At 38.8% G+C, this 15,193-nt stretch overlaps 1 long non-coding RNA gene across 1 annotated transcript; it reads left to right on the top strand.

Annotated features, from left to right (window-relative positions):
- The first annotated feature begins 740 nt into the window (after window positions 1-740).
- On the top strand, window positions 741-8,389 carry LOC133420848 (uncharacterized). Its single transcript, XR_009770644.1, has 3 exons — window positions 741-876; window positions 1,930-2,148; window positions 8,139-8,389. It is a non-coding gene; the product is annotated as an uncharacterized LOC133420848 (long non-coding RNA).
- The last annotated feature ends 6,804 nt before the right edge of the window (window positions 8,390-15,193 follow it).

Below are 15,193 nucleotides of genomic sequence, written 5' to 3'. Positions count from 1 at the left end.
ATATAGATAACTTGAAGTCGAATGTATCTGACATAATAAATATAGTTATTCTCATGGGTAAATATCATATTCATTGTAGTAAGTGGAGGAATAGCAAACCCTCCTTTGATTGGTTTTTAAATTATTTTAAATTATTATTCTTATCCCCCAAAAAACAGACTCCAACAAAATGGCAAAAAAGATTTGCGACGATATATCTTGTTTTCTGCTTTTTTGATGCATGCCTCAGTCCTTGCTCCTTGTTTTGGCACTTTTGTTTGCCTGATTTTAAATACTGTGATACTTTTATAGTTTGCACTTTATAAAATAAACCCTGTTTGTCTTTTATTTCAATATATAGTTAATTGTTTTTCTATATAGCTCTATATTTGACAGCCTCTCATATTATGTCTACTAAGTAAACTATCATCCTTACGAGAAGATGTTTAATTACTGTTCTATGTTGTTTTATTGTGTTCAATAAAGAAGGATAAAAAAAGGTTGCCCATTGGTTATAAGCAATTTTTTCGTCAGTGTGACGTCAGCAAAAGGAGGAGGAAGCGTTTAAAAAAAAAAAGGAGGTGAGAGGAGACGAGTCGGGGGTCTGTGAGGGGCATCACAGCCTCGGGAGCGCGGATGAGAGGATGAGAGGATGAGAGGCTCGTGCGTGCAGCATCCCTGGCTGGAGGCAGAGCATCCGTCCTGCAGCCTCCTCCTCACGGATACAGCGAGGATGCTCCGCCGTGCAGCCTCTGCACAGGTGGCGAGGGATTTATCCATCTGCTCCACGCGGCTGCTCCTCGTCTGTTTGGGAAACTCGTTCACATCTGGACCCTGCACGATGCTGTTGGATGTTTTAATCTCCAGGGAACGCGGGACTCATCTTCCACAACAAAAGTGAGGCTCATGCATGCATGGTTTCAACGGTCTTGACTACTTTCTTTTCCCTGATCAAAGCTGCTGCAGGCCGGTCTGAACTAGTCCACCTCCCTGACTCCAACAGATTTAATGACAGGATGGGAGGAAATATTTCACATGGAGGTTCGCGTCAAACCCTGAGCAAATATAGCCTGAAAATGCTCAGAGATGTTGTATTTAATTTTCAGATTTCTGTTATGATAATCTCAGCTAGAGAATAAACCTTCTATGGTCTGGCTTTTGTGATGGAAACAACGTTAACATTGTTGTGCCAAAAGTGTCCAGGCCTGTGACACAATCTGCCGGTAGCCAAAAAAAAAAAAAAAAAAAAAAAAAGCATCTTGACAGCAGCAGCCGGCAATTTACTCAAGTTTCACGCTTCTTTAAAATAATTACAAATACAGTGTAGCCTATTAATCAATTTTGTATCTTAATCAATTAAAAAAAGAAATACATTAGGCACATTTAGTTCTCTACTATTTATACAAAGAAAGTGACGCACTTCTTGTCAGCGCATCTGTTTCCCAATTAAAACTGCTTACGTCAGACGCACTGATGAGGGAAAAAACGTGAGGTCAACGTGAAGTTATATTGTGTTAATATTTGTTTCAAAACATGAATAGAGGTGTGGATATGCCATTGTTGGACTTTCACAGATGTTTTCTGAGTAAGAAAGGCTCACTCACCAAGAGATGTCAGCATTATAACAAAACAGTCATACTATGGTCTGACAGGTTGTTTGAAATGGTAAAAACGTTTACTGTTTAGAAAGGTCACAGTTCTCTACACCAAAACTTAACTTTAGACCTGGGATTTGATGAATCAACATTATGTGAATCTGATTAAAGATTATAGCAGGGTGAGTTTTCTTTAATTTCAGAGGTTAGTGGAGATGGGTTTTTATTAGTATTTTTTTATTTTTCTATTTATTTACTCATTTATTTTATTTTACAAAGTATTACTATTTTCAGTGTTGTGTTGTATCTTCAATTACACACCCATTATCACAATTAATATTTTCTTTGTTCCCAGGAAGCATCAGAGCCAGTTTGCTGCTGTGACGAACAGCGGAGCCTGTTCCTGTCTTTGGTTATCTAGCTGTATGAGTGTTAACGCTCCATCATAAAGCTAGATAACCGAAAGTAGGAATGACCTCCAAATCCTCAGATTCCTGCCTGTGAGAGTCATAGAGAAAGAAAAAGAAGAAGAAAGATGAGAAAAGAAAAGCAGCAGGACATGATGTCTTCTCAGGTAGGTTATGAAAAAATCCTATCGGGATACTAAATTGATTAATCTTTTTGAGCTGGAACAATTAGTCTGCTGCAGAAGAGAAAGATTCTATGGTTTATTAGGTTTGTGGTCATTTTGAAGGCCTTCAGCTGGAATAAACATAATAATAGAATCATCTAAAGTTTTAGGAAATTATACACGCCGTGTTCTTTGTTTCATAATAAAAGTAATTAAACCAATAATATTTTGATAATTAGTTGCAGTCCTGAAGAAACACGACAATTTTAAACCCTGCCTACAAACCAGAAACAACCTAGATTTCATCCAATAAACTCCAGGACAAACTTTGTTATTTCTCATGAAGATGTGTCAGACACTTGGGAAAGGATTTGAGAAGTTTGAAAGCTAAAAGCTGAAGGGCCTCAGCTGAATATAAACAATCCTATCCCATACGAGGCAGACATTTGATTTCTAACTTACATCATTTGTTTGTCAAGTTGTCCTTAGATGAGTTCCCATTTAAACTGTTGAAGTTCATTCATCATCTTTTTTAAAAACATTCTCTAAAGGTTTATGAACTATTAGGTGCATTGTTATCCACCTGCTCGCAGACGTGAATCAGCCTGGACCTGAAGCGTTCTTGCCTTAACTCACCTCTGTGTGAACCTTAGAGACACAGTTATTTTATTTTATTTTTTATTTTTTTGGAAGGTCTCTCAGGGGATTCAATTAGATATTTTAGAGTCCTTACAAAAGGTGCTGAATCACCCACCTGACACGCGTGTGATCCTCTCCTCAAGTAGAAAATAAATATATACACCGAAAATAAATCTGTCAATATCACACTAAAACAGTGACAGGTAGTATTTTGCAACACAGACAAACAATATCTGGCTCTGATTTATCTAATGATAATCTGCCAGTTTGTAATAGTGGTGACATTTACCAAATCTATGTTTAAAACAGTCTCCAGTGCATCTTAACACCGCCAGATTAAATAACTGAGAAAAAAACAATGATAATACAGGAAAAATTATAAATAAATAAATAAATACATACATTGGAATGATTTCAGTGTTCTTTTTTACCCAATATTTCCTAAAATTATTGATTAAGTGTATATTTTATTTGGAAGAATTAGAAGGCTTAGAGGCCAATAGATCAGGCCTTGCCTATAAACCTCCCTTTTGTGCAACAGCAATGATGTTAAATTATGAATGTATTATTTCTAATTGTTCATTTTGTAACAGCAAATAAGAGGCAGGAGCTTGTCCCTTGAAAGTGGGAAGAAAAAATATCTTAAATAAATATAAAAGCTAGCACAATAAATTGGCTACAAACCTGATGAGATGAATAACTATGGAAAGTGTTTTTGATATTTAAAAAAAGAAAAGAAAAAAAAAGGTTTAGGTGCAATACGTTTATTTTAAGATGAACATTTTCCCTATTTTAACCAACACCTCTGCATATGTGCAGATGAAAAACCGCTCTCTGGCTTTCAGTTCTCAACTTAAAAAACGAAAAAAGAAAGTTTGCATTCATTTCCCTGCCATAACGCCGTTTTTCTTTTTTTTTGTTTAACTTTTTTTTTTTTTTTAACAGAAAACAAAAGTTTATCATCAGGCTGATGCTGAGGTTCAGGAGCCCAAAAGAGTCTGCTCAGACGACCTAACGCACCACAATTAAATCGTGTTTATGCAGCCTAGAAATTACAAAAAGCTGCGTTACTCCATTATAAAAGTGTCTCCTTGAAATATTTGGACACCTACTTGAAAACGGCAATTTTGAATCGCAGTAATGAAACGGAAAAATGAGCGCGGCCCGCGTCGCTTCCCCGTCAGACTCCGACTCTGTGTCTGCAGCGGATCCTGCAGGAGGGATGAAGCAGGCCCGAGGAAAAAATCTATATTAACAGAGCCTGGAAACGGCGTAAAATAAAGGAAACAAGCAGCAACTCTCGCCGATAAAGAGCATGAGGCAGACATGAGGTTAGAGCCAGCGGGCCTGTTTAAAGCTGCTGCTGCAGTGTGTGTTCAACCACAATTATGAGGAGAAACTATCTCTTATTGAGAGATTTGGGGTTAATATATTAGCTTATTTACCGATGAATAAATGTAATAAATGATGTAATATTACGCTAATACAACTTCACCTCAGGAAATAAAAGAATGTCATAATCTCTTTAAAAACCCTGGACCTTAATGAATGCATAAGACCACATTAAAAAACAACTAAGAAAAAGAAAAACACTCCCAGACTGGAATACAGTATTTTAAAAACTCTAAATGGATGTAGGCCTATGTGCCTTTCTGATTCTGATTCATTATGATAGCCTACTCATGAAATGTATTTCTCCATCATAACTGCAGTTTCAAGTTCTTCCATCAATGGCATTCAAGTAAACACATTCAAATTCAGACTTCAGGAAAAAAAACACTCTGTGTTTTTAACTACAGTTAGACTGCAATGTGAACTCTTCTGTGTGGCAGGAATTGTTAGGGAAAAAATCTTTAACAAGGCTCTATATTTTCCCCACACACGTTTTTATTTCATATTATTCCAATCAATGCCCACAGCAACACAAAATTATTTTATATTAGCTGAGTTGTTGAAGAAAGTGTCTGTGAAACATGATGTTGCAGCTGTTCTTCTTTAATTTAATCAAGCAGGGGTTTTGTAACATTTTCTCTTATCGCCACAAAGACAAGCAATAGTTTTAGACAATAATTATAGAGAAAGCGTTCCTTCATCAGGAAGCTGGCTGTAACTCGACCTGCAGTTTGGGGGGTTAGTCAGTGGAAAGATGGTGATTAAAGGAAGCTCATCCACCACAGTACTGTGCAGCACAGGTGCAGTTCACACTCACCAGCTTCTTAATGAAGGATTTTAGTCTCATATTCAAAAAGTAACATATGTGGCTGTTTGCTTTACATTTAAATGCATACAACATAGTTTTAACGTCATCTATTAAAGCCACATGTGTAAACAGGATGTGACCTGTATAAGTTCAGTTAAAATATTTTTTTTTGTGGTTTGAAATAGACCTTTTTTTTAAAGGGGTTTTATCTCATTATAGGCAGTTATTTATACCAGTAGAAACATTGTTATTCCACAAAGGCAGTAAAGCCTTTACAGAGTGTGCAGGTTGGTGTTTGCTGCGGCGGCAGGCGACCTGTTGGCCAGTTAATAAACAGTAGTCAGGCTCCGCATTATGATTCTGATCCTGGCTTCTCTCTACAATGGCCGCTTTGTGAAAGGAGCACTTGACAAAGGTCCACCACTTCTCTTTCCCATCACTGTGCATGTGAGATGCTGCTGCAATGAACCTTGCGCAGCGAGGTGGGAAAAACAGTCCAGACCAGACAGTGGCAGATGCCTGCATTAGCACAGCAGCCACAAGAGCGCCTCCTGGAAAAGTGTCGTCCCTTTGTCTTCCTGCCTCTTTATGTCTCTGTCTCACAGTGACTGTATGGGTGTGTGCACTCTCACGCCAGAGATAATGCAAATCAAAGTGATTAACGGGAGATATTTTCAAACGACTCTGCATCTTGTAAACATCATTTTTTCTTTAACGTGTAGTTGCACCATTAACTGAATATTTTACACTGGCCTCATTTTCATTTTATGAAGTACACAGAAGAAAACATCATCAGTAACAATAAAACCTATTATATTGGCAATAACGCTGGTTCAAATAGCATGCAGTTGAGTTCAGTAAATAGACAATTAAGTGCCAATATGTATTAATTGTAAAATGCAAACGCTCAAATGTTACTGAACGGGGATTTCACCAGAGCGTAGGCACATTTTGGTATTTTTGATAATCACTGTTTGTTGCCATCCGTCAGAGATGTCACTAAAAGAGAGACTTACAGTATAATGTTCAATAAGACAGATTTTGTCTGGGTGAGGTGAGGGCTTAGACCCAAAGGTGTCAGAGTGATGCTTCAGGTCAAAGCCACAGTTTCAGAGGAATCTCTAGAGGGAGAACTGCTCTGATCCCTGCAAGACCACCAGTGCCATGTCTTAGAAACCTGTCCAGAATAATGGCAGTGTTAAGTTTTCCTGAAGGCAGGACAGTTTTACATCCCTTCAGTCCTCCTTCGCCCACACAAGGATACAGCAGCTGCGATCCTGTCCTAATCTGGGGATAAGCATGATTATCCTGCTATGGCTTGTTCTTGGCTTTGTACCGGTGACAGAGGACCTTTCACAGCTCCTTCTTTCCCATGGTTGAGTGTGTGTGATCAGCTAAGACCCCTGATGTGGACCAGTCACCATTCATCATCTTCAGGCCAAAGCAAACAAGCACGTCCCTGCTGACGTAATTATTATAGATGTTATAGATGGGAGTTATAGATGTTAAGCAGCTGGTCAAATCATTTACCTCAGAGGAACCTGCCTCTTCTCCCATCCTTTTATTTTCTGTACTTAATACTAAAAAATAATATTTTAGGCATTTACAGATAAAGTATGAGCAATCGGATTACAGAAAAAATGATCTTAGATGCCCTTTTTTACATCTTTGCATTATAATTCAAAATATAGGAAAATTATATTTCCATTGTGATATTTATTAACATTTTTTTCATATTTATTTTTGCACTGTTTTTAATTGATTAAAATTTTAATCTGCAGCATTTCTGAATTGTATTTTAATTGTAATTCAGAGCAGTTTTTAGCCCTTCAATTGAATTTTAAAGAAAATAAATTGATCAGAAGCAACTTTCACTCGATGTTGTTTATTTCTGCTAAAATCATCATAAATCATTTGCTCATTCTGTCAAACGAATAACGGTCAAAGTTTGGCATGTTTGACATTTAAGGTCTGTTGTGTATGAAACATCACACGGTCAAGTTTCTCAGGAGGTAATTTCCATTCTAAGCCGCCAGTCGTCCTGTCTGTCAGTCAAGTTCAAGTTCACAGGTGGAGAAACGTCTGGAGTCCTCATTCAGCGCTGTGGCCCTTCCCCTGAACTCCCACCCACTTCCCTCGTGCTCGGCCTTGACTGCACGCCGTTACTATGACAGAGAGGCTACGGTGTTGTTATGGCAGCAGGCTGGATGGCCCAGCTATGTGCTGGTGAAAAGGACAGCCTGTCAGAGAGACCGAGAGAGACTCAGAGACCCCCACCTCCCAACAGCTGGGCTCAGCTACCCCCCGCCCCCCTACAGCCTAACCCCCTTCTTTCAAAACATCACTCAGAGCCTGGGAACAACCAAGAATTTCACATTCATCACTCTTTCACACACCCTTCTCCGCCTGCTTCCCAACAGCTCTGCATCCTTAAATCCATCCTCTACGTAATGCCGCTGTTCACCTCCACCATACTCCCACACAAACACACACTTGCACCTCACTCCTCTTCCTCTGGGACTTCTAGAACTGCTTCGCCACCTCTACTCTGTAATAAATGTTCCAAATTTAGAACTGAAATTTGATGAAGTGATATTTGCCTCTACACCCAAACTCCTTTACTTCATTTGTGTGTATGTTGAGGAGGGTGAGGGGGTTTTGTTGAGGTCTCATTCCACTTTGAGCATGAAAGGCTGGTCATTTGCATAAACTGCATGCTGTCTGAGGGGTCTTGGGGGGAGACAGCAGCTCAGAGAAAAGATATGAGAGAACATGAAAAAAAGAAAGCACAACCCTGCATTGTGGAGCTGCAAGAAGAAAGAGGGGGCTTGAATGAGAGAGAGAGTGAAAATTGGCAGAGAAAGGGCCGTTCCATGTCTCCCAATGGGATTAAATTGTCCAGGAACCTCTTTATATGTAATTGTGAGAATCTGGCAGCAGCAGGACTGAGCTCAGCCTAATCAAACTCCCAACTCCCGCCCAAATGTCATTTGGTAATTGTCATAAACGAATGTAATGCAAACATTTAAATTAAATGCTCGGAGTGGTTCATCTTACGGCAGAGCTTGTAACATTTTGTGATTATCCTGGTATGATTGTATCTCAAAGATTTAGATTTTTTATTTAGTTTGTGTGTTTTGTCTCTTTTCTAAAGAAATGACCATCATGACGCTGGCCATGCTGTTGGCTGCGAGGGATCGTCAGCTCTCCTGTTCCTGTGCTGTCAACTCTTACATTCTCAACTCTAAAGCAACGCTGCAGCCTGTCTACAGACATGCTAAACATGTGAACAAGTAATGCCTGGTGAAGATTTAAAAGTTTACACCGACGACAAGGAAAATCTTTTGATACACTGTATGCAACACAATATTTATGTTATGTCAAAAACTCTCTAATTAAAACAAATGTCATTCAGATTCATGAGTATTTCAATTTCATTTATTTCACAAAACAATTTCACTTGTCTTACTTACAGTGTATTTTCCACATTTTTCAAGTCACTCCTCTGAACTTATAGTGTAATTTAATTGTATGAATAATCACTTAGGTCATGGTACAAGGTAATAACAGAACAGCAATTGGCATTTTATTTTAGAAGTCAGTCATACTGTAAGTATTATTTGATCTCCAGAACTGCGTTTCCTCAATCCTGGATCGCAACACTGGATCACTTTATCTACTGTGACTCTTTTCATGGTTTGTGACGACATTGTGTCACACTTGTCGGCTGCAGCATGAACCAGCAAAGCTAGCTGGTCTATATGATGCACTTTGGTTGACGTCTATCTGGACCTTCCTCTTGTAAAGATCTTACTGGACCTGCAAACTAAAGTCTTCATAAACAACAACATCCTGATGTACTTCTAAAGTAATTATGGAGTAACTGCAATACAAGAAAAAGTCCCCTGTAAATAAATGTTATCTTCTTTCAGCTCTGACATAGAGATAGATAATAAGAAACTAATTACACTTTCTCTAATTGTAAATCAGTATGAGGCAGGCTGGTGTTGAAAACAAACAAACCTTTCCACCGGAGCACAGCTTTGAAAGGCTTGCGTGAGAATAAAGAATGAGCTTGATACAGTAATATAATGATTTACACCAGTGTTCTTCAATCTAGGTTCTCTATGTCTAGGTTTTCAATCTAGGTACTGAACTACATGTTCTAGATGTTTCTCTGCTCCAACACACACAAGAAATGTTTTGTTTCCTCCCTTGGCACTCTGTACCTACAGTGTTTTCAGAGAGAGATTTTATTTTCTAGTGGCCATAATCTATTGTTGCTGCTGTTATGTGCTTTAGTGCTACAAGGTGGTGTAATCACCCCACAACTGAAACTCTGCATTTGCAATGTAACAATAGGTTTGTTTGTTCATTCTTTTTATCTTTCTGTTTAAGTTATTAGACTAAGCACTATTAAATATTGTAATAATTGTATTATTTGCATCATATTAATATCAAAGAAACTGTACTCAAGATTGTTTTAATAGGTGAACCAAGGTGAGTTTTTTTGTTTGGATATAGGTTACTTCACAAACACCATGCTACATGAACATCTGGAAAGAGCAGTAAAAACCGTTTAAGATCCTAGTTAAAGAGACCATGAAAATATGACTGTGTGCATGTATAAAAAGTTTAAAGTGACAGAAACGCTTTACTGAATATAAAGAATAGACAATCTCAAAAACAGGAAACTATTCATCACATAAGTACAGCCGGTCCATAGGTGCAGATGGTCTTTGACTGGACAACGTGCTGTCCATCATCAGTGCTGTCCAAATCCAGCAAGCTGAATTACGTGACCTGTTAAACCAATAGTTTAATTGATTATCTCTGATTCAACATCCCTCCCCTATCAAATAGTAGGAACTTCAAGTCATTGTTTCCTAATGTCAATATTACATTTCTCAAAGTTCAACATTGATGGAGCTTTTCAAAATGTTCATAGTAATATAACAAACCAGCTCATGAGCTACTCCATGCCCCCAAACAAACATGTGTGATTGTGTAGATGATCCTCTATCTTTCCATCCATTTATCCATCATATGTGTGTGTGTGTGTGTGTGTGTGTGTGTGTGTGTGTGTGTGTGTGTGTGTGTGTGTGTGTGTGTGTGTGTGTGTGTGTGTGTGTGTGTGTGTGTGTGTGTGTGTGTGTGTGTGTGTGTGTGTGTGTCTCCATTCTTAATAAAAATGTACCAGAGACGTAGTAGCTGTGTCATTACTCACTCCGTTAAATCCCTCTACAAAAGCTGGTGTCTGTCAGCACCTTGGACAGAGGCAGTTGTCACAAATACTGCATGTTTGGAATGAAAGAGATCAAAAACTCATGATGATGAACAAGGAATCAAAAAATAATGAATTACTGGGCAAACACATATATCCACCTCTGAAAAGATAAATAAATAAATAAATAAATAAATACAACAACAAAGTTAAACTTTGTGCACCACGATTCCCGTAGAACGTTTACCATTAGAGCATTGGAGGCTAAAATGCCATTCTTCATGTGATCATAGAACAACAAAATAATGGTTGCTCAGATGTGATTTAATTTAATTATTGAAAATGAAACTTTCTCATGTTTAAGTATATAGCACGTTTGGCTCCCAACAGAACCTCATGTAGCTGCTTCACTTCCAGAAACCTGATTATTCTGCTGCTGGACAAAGAGTCTTGACCTTTTATTCTCCTGGGGCAGAACTTGACCCGGCACAAGCCGACAGACACGTGCATGTTTCTGCAGGATTTGTCAGAGTTTGTGATAAGTGACATCTAAAATTACCACTAGTGGTCCATTGGTGCACCATCTGAGTGACACTTGTGGATATATATACTCCTCATATGTGTGCATGCAATCATTTTGTTGTTAAAAAAAAAAAAAGTAAAAAAGCTAAATTACATAGTAAATTACATACTTCCAGTAATATTTTGTTCTTTAGCTTGTCAGTGTGGGATTATCCTGGTATGATTGCATCTCAGATCTGCTGATTTCCGGCTCAAGTGTAACAATGCACAAACTAAGTGGATCATAGTTTACCCTTTTAACGTAAATATGTGAATTGGTGATTGTGTGAGTCAAATTATTCATTCCGCTCAGGTCTAATCAAAGTTGTTTTTAGTGTAAGGAGTAGCTTATAACATTGTTTCTATAATGATATCTAAATAATAGTTATATTTCAATGAACGGGGGCTGGGTTTAAAAATCTAACAGAGCTGTCAGTCAGCAGGATTGCCTTTCTAATTATGTCTTTATAAGCAGGTAGTGAGACGTTTTGAGTGAATTCCAACATTGCATGAATGACATAGGCTGCCTAGACTATGCTTGTGTCTGTGGATGGCTGTAAATGTTTGTCCAGTCATTTATATCTTCCAACCCAGTGAGCTTTAGGTCTTGTTCTTATTATTTGCATAAGAATAGAATCAGGTCCTGTGAACTTCCCCAACCTATTGACCCAGCTCCCCAGACATGAATAGCATTACTTTGAGGCTCCCTAGACTCCCAAACAGGCTTTAACCATGCCTTAAGTCCCAATCATGGTAATTTAATATATCTTAAACCCCTGGCTGTTTTGCTGGAGCCCCTCTATGGTTTGTTTTAGGCATTTGCTTCTCATCTCATCAGCACAACTCAGCTGTGGTGCTATAAGGTTTTTTTCAGCAGATCAATAAATCCAAGTTTTATATGATTATGAGAATAGTTTTTACATCGTTTTTTTTCTTTTTTAGAAAAGAGTTGTAAATTTAATCAAAGCAGAAAAATAAATGAAACAGTTTATCTACTCACGAGTGAACAGTGAGCATGTCATAGCTCAGCTCAACTCACTTCAGGAAAACACACTGAGATTGCCAGTTTAACCTGCCGAAGGAAGGCCTTGATGTATTATCTAATATATACTTTTGAAAATAGTACAAATGTTCTGTTATCTCAAACACAGTTGCATTATACTTGTATGGATTTTTTTCAATGAACTAATATTTTGACCATTTATGTTATTGTTAGGGCAGCATGGTGGCTTGGTGGTTAGCACTGTTGCCTCACAGCAAGAAGGTTGTTGGTTCAACTCCCAGGCCCGGCAGGGTCTTTCTGTGTGGAGTTTGCATGTTCTCCCTGTGCTTGCGTGGGTTCCCTCCGGGTACTCGGGCTTCCTCCCACAGTCCAAAAACATGCGTAGTAGGTTAACTGATGATTGTAAATTGCCCATAGGTGTGACTGAGTTTCTTTTCTATTAGCTTGTTTATCTCTGTGGCCCTGTGATTAACCTGTCCAGGGTGTAACTCCTGCCTCTCGCCTGGAAATTAGCTGGGATAGACTCCAGCAGACCCCCGTGACCCTGCAAAGGATATAGTGGGTATAGATAATGGATGGATGTTATTGTTAAGAGACTTGAAAAATCTCTTTCATGTTGGCACCTAGTAGCATTATATTTTGCATCAGACTTTTATATACCATACTCCTTGTATATCTGGAAGAACCTTCCTCCTTCCAAGACATCTACATCAGTTGGTGTGTAAAAAACATTTAGATGCTACTCAAGAACTCCAGCCACCTGAGCCACAAGCTTCTCTATCTGCGGGCGGTAAGCATCAGGGATCACATCAGTTTACTACAAGACAGTTTATTTCCCTAAGCAAAGAAAACTCTTGAACTCTTAACACTCTCAGTATATTATATACTACATTTGATTTTGATTTGTATGAACCATTTAGCATACACACAGACCCTTTGCAGTAAGAATCAAAGTGCAATCCATTCAGCAGAAAAGTCATTTAAAACTATAGCCATAAAATGTGACAGAGAAAGACTGATGGTTGCTTATCTATCTGTACTCATATCTAGCATTGACAGGACCGTTACTGGAAGTGCCCACACTGTGGGGTTCAGAGTATTTGTTGCTGTGACTACATGTGACAAACCATGAAATTGAAATTTGTAGAGGAGTAAAGGTTTCGATTCAACATTTACAGTTGGCCCATTTTGGACCAGAAGCTCAGTCATTAGCTGTTGCCATGGCCACATAGAGGTGTCAATGTACACTATGTGAGTGTCATGGAAGAAAAAATGTTCTCTTGATTGACCTTAATACAGTTTAAGTCATCGTTGATCATAACAATTAGGCTCAATAATTCCACTGAACTAAAAGAAAGCATCTATGAGTTAAAGAAACGTGTTTCAATGTTGATATGTCACTGCACCAGTAGCTGTGGCACCACCTGCTGGAAATAATTCATGTGTTGCATCACCTGCGTGTACCTGCTCTCACAGACAAGCACACAGAAGAACTGTCTTGGACACACAGACCGCATCCTTAAATGACAAGAGCACTTGTCATCTAGCCGCAGTAAGTGAAGGGTTGCTTGAGTCTGTTGTCATGGATTTTGTTTCATTTCACTTTCAGAGATGAAACTGTCTACATTAAATCCAAGTTTGCAAGTTAGTTTCCCCTTAATCTGGGTATCGCTTCAGGTCTGATATAACTTCAACACACAGACAAAAGCCTGGAAATATGTGTGATTGATTCTTTGAAATATATTATTTTGATCTGGATGCAAACTTATTAACTTATGAACTGGTAAGCAAACTGGTTATGGCCCCACCAGTTTGCTAACAGGGAAAACAGGTAAACGGAGGATGCTGCAGCTGTGATCCGACTGGAGAACAGTGAACACGAGGATTCTATGCGAGGATGCTCTTCTTAGACTTCTGCGAATGAATACTGCCAAAAAGAAACTCATCCTCAGACTCCAGGACTTAGGCCATGGTACCCAGTACTGGAGTTGAGGGGGGATGAGGGAGGATGGCATCCCCCCTGAAATAAAAACGATCAAAATCATCCCCCCTGTAAAACTGCCATCCCCCATTTCCATCCCTTATGTCATTTCATCAACGAACGTGGTTTTACTGCTATTTCAACATTTAGAGTCATCACCATAAAAATAACTTATTTGACAATTTTCACCTGTTTCAAGTAAATTTTCACTTGAAATAAATAGGAAAAATCTGCCAATGGGACAAGATTTATCTTCTCATTACAAGCAATAAAATCTTGTTCCACTGGCAGATTTTTCTACTTATTTTAAGTAAAAATCTACTTGAAACAGGTGAAAATTGTTGTTTTTTCCAGTGATGAGTCTTGTTTTAAGTTTTTTTACTAAAATGAGACATTTTAACTAGAAACAAGACAAATATTCTTGTTAAGATTTAGAGTTTTTGCAGTGATCCATTTTACTTATCCTGTGAAGGACAGAATCATATTGATAAGTTCAGAAAACTGTTTTTTATTGTTGTGTTTTGATGTACTTGATGTAAGCCCAGTGGATATTTAAAGCTTACAGAAGGCTGCATTTAACTGCTGCTATGTCATTCCTGCAGTATTTCTGCAGGTGTTTTGGTCAGTGCTATTATTTGTAATATATTATATTATTTGTAATCAGCACAAATTATCTGTCCCCATATGATAAAATCCACCACCCCCCCTGATTTTTTTTTACAACTAGAGTACTGATGGTACCCCTTTGTGTAACTCAGTGTTTCTGAATGTTAGTCCTCGGGCCCCCCAGTCCTGCATGTTTTAGATGTTTCCCTGCTTCAGCACACTGTGATACTGTACAAGTATCTGCATCATCAACAGAGGTGTGCAGACCTCGATGACAAGGTAATGAAGACCATTAATTAGAATCAGGTGTGTTGATGCAAGGCAACATCTGAAACATGCAGGACAGGGGGTGGGGGGCGAGGACTGTAATTGAGAAACACTGGTGTAACTGGACACAGGACTTCCTAACCGCACAGACACAATCTGTGAGGCCTGGGAAACATGTGTCACTGGTGCTCAGGCTGCTCTTTTACACCCTCTACACGCATGACTGCTCTCCCTCCTTCCCCTCCAACTCCATCATTAAATATGCAGACAACACAGCTGTGCTCGGCCTCTTCACAGGAGGGAGGTAGAACAGTTGACATAGTGTGACGATCACAACTTGATTCTAAACATTTGAAGGCGGAAGGAGGTGATCATCGACTTTTGCAAGATGGATCAGTAGATCCACAGACCTCTCTGAATTATGGGAGAAGCTGTGGAGAAAGTCACCAGCGTTAAGTTGCTGGGGTTGCAGGTTACAGAGGACCTGAGCTAGGCTAACAATACCATAGCCGCGCTCAGGAAACCTTATCTGCGCCTTTTCTCTCTGAGGAAACTCAGGAGGGCTAA

The sequence above is a fragment of the Cololabis saira genome, chromosome 2 (genome assembly GCF_033807715.1).
Source record: "Cololabis saira isolate AMF1-May2022 chromosome 2, fColSai1.1, whole genome shotgun sequence".
NCBI classification, from domain to species: Eukaryota; Metazoa; Chordata; class Actinopteri; order Beloniformes; family Belonidae; genus Cololabis; species Cololabis saira.
The sequence above is the reverse complement of the archived record's forward strand: the minus strand, read 5'-3'. Positions and strand labels throughout refer to the sequence as shown.